Genomic DNA, 9295 nt, shown 5'->3' with positions numbered 1-9295 from the left:
CTTGGCTTGGGGTTGCATAACTCCATAGCCTCCCACATTTCTTCGATGGAAATAGGGACATCCTATCATACTCAATGAAGATAGAGACATCCTAAGGGAAAGCAGGAAATAATAATAATAATAATAATAATAATAATAATAATAATAATAATAATAATAATTTACTATTTGTACCCCGCCCATCTGGCTGAGCTTCCCTAGCCACTCTAGGTGGTGTTAGGGCACCAACAAGTTGGCGTGCTGAAGCGCAGCAGTCAGGGTGAGATAAGCCAAGGTCAAACAGTCCAGGTCAGAAGCCAGCTGAAGTCAGGTATCAGTACTGGGGTCAGGAGAAGCCGAAGTCAGGGACAGTCCGAGTCAGGAACAAACCAAGTCAATCAGGAACAAGCCAGGAGTCAGGAACAAACCAGGAGTCAGGAACAAGCCAGGAACACAGGAACAAGACGAGCAAAAGCAACCACGCGCCCAGCTCAATAGTTGCAGAAGCTGTAGAGTGGGCTAGCTGGCTTCCCTAAGAAGCCGGTTCACTCCCACGCTTCCTATGAGCTACATCTGTCTCCAATTGCCGCCTTCGCTTCTCAGCTCGGCGTTCCACAGCTGAAAAGGGAGGAGGAGAGGGGATCGGCTGATTCCCCTCCTGACTGGGACCTGCTTCTGGCCCCACTTCTTCCTCTAGCTCTGGTCTTCCCTCCTTCTCCCTGTCAGATTCCTCCTCCTCTGAGGAGTGCCGCCACCAGTCCTCCCCAGGTACGAACTCCTCAGATTCCTCTGTGGGTGCTGCCCTGTTGGGGGGGGGGGCTTGCCACCACTCCTCCTCATCTGACTCGACCCTGACAGGCGGCTCCCAAACGAATATTAAAACAATACAGCGTTAGATATCAAAAATGTCCCATAACAGAGCTGCCTTCAGGTGTCTCTTAAAAATAGGATAGCTGCTTATTTCTTTGACATCTGATGGAAGCGTGTTCCACAGGGTGGGCGCCACTACTGAAAAGGCCCTCTGTATGGTTCCCTGTAACCTCACCTCTCGCAATGAGGGAACCGCCAGAAGGCCCTCGGCGCTGGATCTCAGTGTCCGGGCTGAATGATGCGGGTGGAGATGCTCCAATACGGGATCAAATCAGAAACTGGCATAACTTTTATAAATCTGGGACTCTCCCTGGAAAATAGGGACACTCGGAGGCTCTGAAATATATCCGCTGCCACTGTGAAACCTTAATTTAGGTCCCTAGTCAGCCTCTGCCAGGAAATCAGAATTGCATTGCCCTCTACATCTTGGGACTTTCATATGTTTTCCTTCCTCACAGGCCTGCTCTTTCATGTCTGCTCATGACTGAAGACAAAACATTTTTTTTTGCACGAATTTAAAATTTGGATGGATTTCAAAGTTGGGGAGCTGACTGTTGGCGAGACTCTTGATGATAACAGCATTGGTTGGACAGAATCAACAGAGCAACTGCTGCCCGGTATGAACAGGCACTTAGAAATGAGAAAAAACAGGCCATCCTGATGGTGATGAATCAGCTGCTTAAAAAAAACATGAAAGATATGTGTGTTTGGGGGATCTTGCCACTGGCTTGCTGCTTTTAGTGTTTTGGCATTGTGCTATATTTCATGCACTTTGTGAAGTGTAAGCACCACTGTAGCCTCTGAAATTGTTTTCCTTAATGTGGTCTGGGGAGGTTTCGGCACGCCGGTGGAGAGCTCTCTGGCTAAACCACTGGAATGATGATGTACATCTGAAACGTTCTGCTGCTCACTTATGCTTAAACTTATTTTCTTGTTAACTTCCTATATCCTGGGAGATTCACTGCCGTTTGGAAGGTCAACACTAGGGATGGATGAATCTGTCAATTTCCATTTCTCTCAGTTTTCCTTTTCCTTTTCTTTTTTTAAATTGTAAGCTTAGTTCTATACATTCCCAGATCAGTTTGCAATTGTAAAACAAAAACAAAAACACACTATTAAAATTTGCCAACAATTTATTGTATATTTCCCCTCCCTGATATAAGCACCCTTGATTGCAATTTTGCATTAAAATAGCTTTTTGCAAGCAATTTTCACTAATACAATGCATTTTTTTTTTTTTTTTTTTGCTTTAGTTGAGAATCCTTAGCTGCAGGGGGTTGGACTCTACAATTTTATGATTTCGACTAATATATGCATTATTATTCACAAGTTCAATTAATGTATGCCTTTGGTATACATTATTTGGTTGGAAAGCTGTATTTCAGAGATGTGCAAACTTGGAAGCATGGCTGCCTGTTTGTTTGTGTATTGTTTCAGGAACTGTGGATTAGCAATGCTAACCAAACTACATCTCTCCCTCATCCATCCCTAGTCAAAACAGTGTATCCTCTAGTAACCCTCTCCTCACGGAGCCTTTTAAGCAAGCTGTTTCGAGCCACAAAATTGCACTGTGAATAGTCTCAACACGCTGACATTTCAGCATCTAAGACTGAATGTAAAAAAAAATGTTTCTTATCATCCTCAATACTGTTGTTGTTGTTGTTGTTGTTGTTGTTGTTGTTGTTCTTCTTCTTCTTCTTCTTCTTCTTCTTCTTCTTCTTCTTCTTCTTCTTCTTCTTCTTCTTCTTCTTCTTCTTCTTCTTCTCGGGACAGCTGATAACACCAGAGCTTGCTAGATGTGACACAGCTGGGTGTAGATATGAGCAGGCTAGAAATGAAAATGTGTGGCTGTTGATGTGGATGCCAGCTAAGTCCTGCTCATGCTACAACCCTTTTTGTGGGTTTTGGGTTAGCTGGCTAAGCCCCCACTGAGCTGGATGAGCAAATTGTGTTAGCATATTTTTGGCTGAGACAGAGATCCGCTCTCTCCTAAATCTAAAAAGCTTTTAAAAGGCTTTTAAAAATAGCAAATAAAACCTTTTGGGGAGGAACAACGCCGAGCTTCTTTATGCAACTCCCTGCTGAGCTGCCATCTTCCTCTTCCTCCATTTAACACCTGTTCATTACATAAAATGCTCCTCTCCTAAACTGCTCATCTCCTGGCGAACTAGGATTGCTTCCCTAAGTCACTAAGGGCTTTATACACAGTAATGTGAGCACCTAGAATTGAGCCTAAGATACATAGATAGATGACAGATATTCATATCTCATTTCATTTGCAATGTGAGAGCTCCACAAGTCTCTTTTATTTAGTTCACACTGGGAGTCTAGGGAATCTGTTTTCTATATTTCAGTGTTTGGCACATTTGGAGGGAACATCAAAAAAAGGAAGAGTTGCCACAGAAGCACCAGCCTTTTAATTTCCTGGAGTTGTTTCTTGTGATTTCCCTCTGCTCCTTTCTCCTCCTCCATTTTCACCTTACCGTCCTTATGATCAAAAGTTCTCCGTGAGCCTGGGAAGCAAACAGCACACTCAGGTTTCTGGAAGCCTGGTGGGGAGTCCTGTGATGTACAGCATTTGCAAGAGGACAAACAATAGCTCTTCCACTATTTCCTTCTCAGCACACCTGCCCTGCTGCTAAGGTATTTCTCTTTGTGGCATCTTGTCCTCTGGTTCAAAGGTACTCCCCTCCTGCAAATTAGGTTCATCCTATACATTAATTCCATTCTGCTTGGGCTTAATTGGAATTATTGTACAGTGAACAGTTTCTTGGTGTGTGTGGTTTTATACTGTACACTATCTGAGGCCCTTTTCACTGCATAAGTTGGATATTCAACCTGGGACTTTCTGAATTTCAAAGGATGTGGTCAGCCACTGACATGTGGCTGGGGATGGTTGAGAAACCTGTTCTTCATGAATACAAGTACAAATTAACTTGATTTAGTCTTCATAAAGCAATTTTTTGTTGTTGTTGTTGTCTTCTTCATCTCCAGCTTCCATTCTGTTAGATGAAGACAACTATCGTATTCTTCCGTGTATAAGACGCCCCCTATTTTGGGGGACTCCAATGGGAGGAGATGGCCCAGAGTTGCTGAGCTTTATCGGGGAAGGGTTGCCCACAGTTGTCAAGCTTTTTGGGGGGTTATGAGAATGCTGAAAATCACTCACCATACTGACAAACGCTGCCTGTCGCCACAAACCATCTGCCCCATCGCCAACAGCAGCCGGCAAGCACACACACACACAATTGGCCGCGGCGGAAGACAATCAACAGCAGCCCTTGTTGCAGCCACCAATCACCCACCCAATCGCTGCCACCGCAGCCAATCCAAAGCAGCCATTGCCTCAGCCACCAATCACCCACCCAATCGCATCGGAGAACCTCCTGTTCGGGGCAGCAACCAATCGCCCTTCCCCCCACTCCACTATCTGTGTATAAGACGAGCCCCGATTCTGAACACTATTTTAGAGTAAATTTTTAAAAAGGTAGTCTTATACATGGAAAAGTACAGTAAATGGTTTTGGCTGGAATCGACCTCTTCCAGCCCTTAGTCCAGGCTGACAGTGGGGTGGGATTGAGCAGAGGTGTCCCTCCCCTCAATTCTACTGACTCAGCTGACCTCTCACAAGTCACTGAATGAGCAGGAGGGAGGGCATCCCACCAGTGGCATCCCAGCCAATGGAACCTGTCAGAAAGCCCCTCAGTGGGGCATTGCAAGGGTGCAGTTGAGGCAGCGTAGGATCCACTGGATACTGAGTTGGTTCCACAGGCAGTGCCAGCCTTGATGCAGCACAGGGATCAGGTCCAGTTGCCTTGCCCGTTGCCACCATGAGTGAAGCGGTGGCCTCAAGCTCCGTACAGCCCTGTCTGTGACGGCGGGGTATTAAGATTGTTCTGTCAACGTCTCTAGCAAGAGTCTTTGGAAGCATGCAAACACCCCTTCTTGATAAATTATTTGAGAGAAAGGATTTGAGGGAGGGAGGGAGGGAGGGAGGGAGGGATTGAGAAGGCCTTATCAGGTCAGGTGGAGGCAGTGAGAGGCATTCATGGACTTGAAACAGTGAGGATAATATCTTGGATAAGGAAGAAAGATCTCCTGCCACTGAATGAAGTGAAGAAATTAATCCTTAGTATTAGAGATGGTGCTTATGTCAAAGATTCTTCTTGCTTTGATGCCTGAGATATATATATATATATATATATATATATATATATATATATATATATGAGGAAACTCTCCTTAATCTCACCTCTTATGATTGAATGATAAAGCTAAATCCACTCCAGTTTAAGGAGCTCAGCTGACTTGCTTGGAAAGGAAGTATATCCTGGGAAAAAATAAGGCTTTACTGTCTCCGTCATGTTAATCCTTAGTCTGGGTTCAAGGACGCATGCATTTATCAGGAAGAGTGCACCAGGAGAGGGCATTCCTATTCACCATTGGTCTCTTTCGCCCTCCCATTTACCCTTCATCCTAAAGCAAGGGTGGAAGATGGGGCCCTCCAAATGTCTCTATTCAGGCCTTTTGACTCTCTCCAGGCTACATTCTTCTCCCTAGGTTGCCCCCCCTCACTGTTCTGAGCCTTCCTTGAGGTTCCCCATCCCCGATCTAGGGAAAGAGACACACCATTTTGAACGAAGATAGCAAAAGGAGATAAAGAGTATTTTTTTTTTTTAATTTTTGGTAAAATCAGGAGAAATTCAGTGAGAATGTTTGGAATTTCATTAAAACCTTTTTTAAAAAAATGCAAAATGGGATGGAAATATGGCGATTGGTTTTAAGAGTGGGGGGTGGGTTGAGAAACTGAGAAAAAGTGAAATTCACAAATCCATCCCTTTCACTGATTTAAAGGAAGGTGTAACAATACCCTGAGAGTCTAGTCTAGACTCCTAAATATGTGTGTGTGTGTGTGTGTGTGTGAGAGAGAGAGAGAGAGAGAGAGAGAGATTGAGATTCTGAAGAAGTGTGCATGCACAGGAAACTCATACCAATAACAAATTTGTTGTTCAGTCGTTCAGTCGTGTCCGACTCTTTGTGACCCCATGGAGCAGAGCACGCCAGGCACGCCTATCCTTCACTGCCTCCCGCAGTTTGGCCAAACTCATGTTAGTAGCTTCGAGAACACTGTCCAACCATCTCATCCTCTGTCGTCCCCTTCTCCTTGTGCCCTCCATCTTTCCCAACATCAGGGTCTTTTCCAGGGAGTCTTCTCTTCTCATGAGGTGGCCTAAGTACTGGAGCCTCAACTTCAGGATCTCTCCTTCCAGTGAGCACTCAGGGCTGATTCCCTTTAAGGATGAATAAGTTTGATCTTCTTGCAGTCCATGGGACTCTCAAGAGACACACTTAGTTGGTCTCTAAGGTGCTACTGGAAGGATCCCCCCTCCCCAACTATGTCAGACCAACACAGCTACCTACTTGTTTCATCATATTAGCTCGCATTGACGGAATCTGGATCCCTCTCCCCCCAAATAATGTCTTTCATTTAAGTGCCACGTGGAGTTACTTTAAGCGAAGCTCAGCCTGAGTTTCCACTCTGCAGAGCATAAGAGAAAAGTACATTTAATTAAGACAGCATACCCTTCTTTGTGGGAAAGCATGGCAAAACTGTGCTTACTGTGTGGTACTTGTGTCAGGGATAAAGCACTTTTAAAGCAGCACAGAAGATCAGAACCACAAACATTTTATGAGACCACAGGACATAGATTACTCCGGTTTCACAAGAGTGGAGAGAGCCATAAAATATTGGAGTGTGGTACGTGAGTGAACAATAATGGCTCGTTGAATTCAGAGGTGATTTCTTGGGGCGGGGAAAGAGATGGAAGAATCGACGGAGGACAACACAATTCTCAGAGTCTCTTGTTGATGGCAGCTCATTCATTTTCAATGAGAAACTCTTTTTTTCCACAGTAAAAGCTCAAGGGTGGAAGAAAGTTTATCAAATATGTCAATCAAACTAACAAGTGCCTACTTGGCGAATGGTGAATATTTGCAGCGCTAAGTGCATCGTTTTAAAACTAAGAAATGGGAATGCCTGCATGATGGTGAGGGTGAGCTGAAGTCATTTGTGAAATCCAATTAATTCCTAGTTCCTTGGTGGAGAATTCATTAATTCACAGCTGATAACCCAAGAGCGTGTGCTGAGAAGCTAACTTCAGCTTGAATCGAGACAGAATTTCAGGACAGACTCTAGAGAGTCAGCTCAGGCAATAACAGACTCCCAGACAGTTGGAATACACCAGGGTATATCAATATAAAACTTCAAGTACCTTATCTTGTAAAGTCCATGGCCTGGTGGAAAGAGTTGTCTGGATTAGGCGGTTCCTAGAAGCTTGAAGAAATATGGGGTACGGATGCCCCCCCCCAAAATTCAATCTTTGTAAACTCCAGCATGAAATTAGCTGAATTTCACTTCCTATCCTAATAAGCATATAATAATGTATAATGCAATTCAAACCCAAGTTTGCCCCAGTTTGGAATAAGTGGATAATGGGCTGTCCTGGCTGAGTTGGGGCAACACTGCCATAACACCTGGATCAGATACACTGGCTTAACTCCCTCTTTCTGACCGAGCTTACACTGGCTTAGCCAGGGGTCACCTGCCAGGACTTCAAGAAATTGTATTGACATAAACCTGGCAAAAAGGGGTGTTTTAGGGGCAGGACAAGGGAAGACTTAGCCCTATCCCAAATCTGCTGCTCAGGGTCTAGAAAGCCAGCGGTTTTACAAGGGCAAAAAGAGTACTATGAGTGAAACTTTGTTTTAAAGCCTTGTTTCCTTTGACAAGCTTGAGGTGGCTCAAACAACAGCAGTCCTTCTCCTGAACGGAGTTTAGAATAGGACCATCCAAGTCTACTTTGCTTCTCTGCCTCTTTTCCTGGGAAACTAGGAAATGGCTGTAACTTTTTTTTTTCCTTTTGGCAGAAGTGGGTGAAATTTGCAGGCATGCTATAGCCATCTCCAAATATCTGAAGCACTACCACATGGAAGATGGAACAGGCTTGTTTTGTCCTGCTCTAGAGGGTAGGATCCAAACCAATGGATTCAAATTACAAGAAAGGGGGTTCCGACTGAACATTAGGAAGAACACTCTGACGGTAAGAGCTGTTCGACAGCGGAATGGACTCCCTTGGAATGTGATGGACTCTCCTTCAGTGGAGTTTTCTAAACAGAATTAGAATGGTTACCTATCAAGGGATTCTTTTGCATTGATTCCTGCTTGCAGGGGGTTGGACTAGATGGCCCTTGGGGTCCCTTCCAACCCTATAATTCTACAGGACTACGAAATTCTCAGTAGTCTAATTGTGCTTCTCGCCACGCTGTCTTACCCACAAGCTTCTCTAACATTCCCTTTGAGAAAGCTTGAAGAAATATTTGCTGTTTTCCTAGACAGCTGGGTTCTTTTTAGTATTAAGCATTCCATTTCAGAAAGCGCATCATGCTCACTTGCCACAAGAAAGGCAGTGTGGTGCCACAACCAGCATCTAATTGATGTTTTACTCCGTCATTTGGTTTCTGTGACTGACAGTGAAAGAAATGCCAATTAAAGAACCGTTTTCCTGCTGCTATAGTTAAGAGATGTGTAAATGAAAGGGGGGGAGACAGAGTGATGTGACATTTGACAGAATTATAATATCTAAACCAGGATTTTTTGTTTTGTTTTGTTTTCTCTGAAGAACAATTTCTGTCACAGCAAGATTTTTGAGGAAGTCTGTGAGTCCCTTCTAATGAGCACGTTGATAACAATTATAGCTGGATTTGGAATAACAGCTTTTTACATTATTATTATTATTATTATTATTATTATTATTATTATTATTATTAACCATCATCACACTATGCCAGTTGTCACAAGGCAATGTACAATATAAAGTGGCACATATCAAATACAAAGCACATTCAATTCAAATTTTAAAATACAATAAAACAGCCCATTCCTGTGAAAACATCAGTAAAACATTCCACAGTTCACAAACAAAAGAAACTCTCCTCTTACAATCAGTGACATTATCAGTGGAGGTCAAATGAGGAACTGCATGTGGAGGCAGATGCAAGCATATTTAAATACTCAAGAAATGGCATAGCCTACGGCACCCAGTATTCCCAGGCGGTCTCCCATCCAAGTACTAACCAGGCCTGACCCTGCTTAGCTTCCGAGATCAGAAGAGATCAGGCATGTTCAGGGTAGTATGGCCATATAGACAATATTGCATATCTCCTGACAGGTTTAGATTGAATCTTGAATATTAATGAATGCTAGAAACTTGAAAATTTCTTCGTGATATGCAATAGATATAACAGGAAGTGCGTATAGGCTAAGAATGTGTAGAAAGCACAATAAGGTGAATCGAATGTCAAAAGTGTGTGTGAAGTTAGAATATTTGTTGTTAGTGTGTGTGTAGTTGTTACGGACGTACTGTTCTTTCTTTCTTTTTTGTTTGTG

General features: G+C 43.6%; 1 pseudogene; it reads right to left on the bottom strand.

The window, feature by feature from the left end:
* Positions 1 to 8934: 8934 nt before the first annotated feature.
* Positions 8935 to 9053, bottom strand: LOC117050517 (annotated as a pseudogene).
* Positions 9054 to 9295: the final 242 nt, after the last annotated feature.

Source organism: Lacerta agilis, chromosome 7 (assembly GCF_009819535.1).
Source record: "Lacerta agilis isolate rLacAgi1 chromosome 7, rLacAgi1.pri, whole genome shotgun sequence".
Lineage (NCBI taxonomy): Eukaryota > Metazoa > Chordata > Lepidosauria > Squamata > Lacertidae > Lacerta > Lacerta agilis.
The sequence above is the reverse complement of the archived record's forward strand: the minus strand, read 5'-3'. Positions and strand labels throughout refer to the sequence as shown.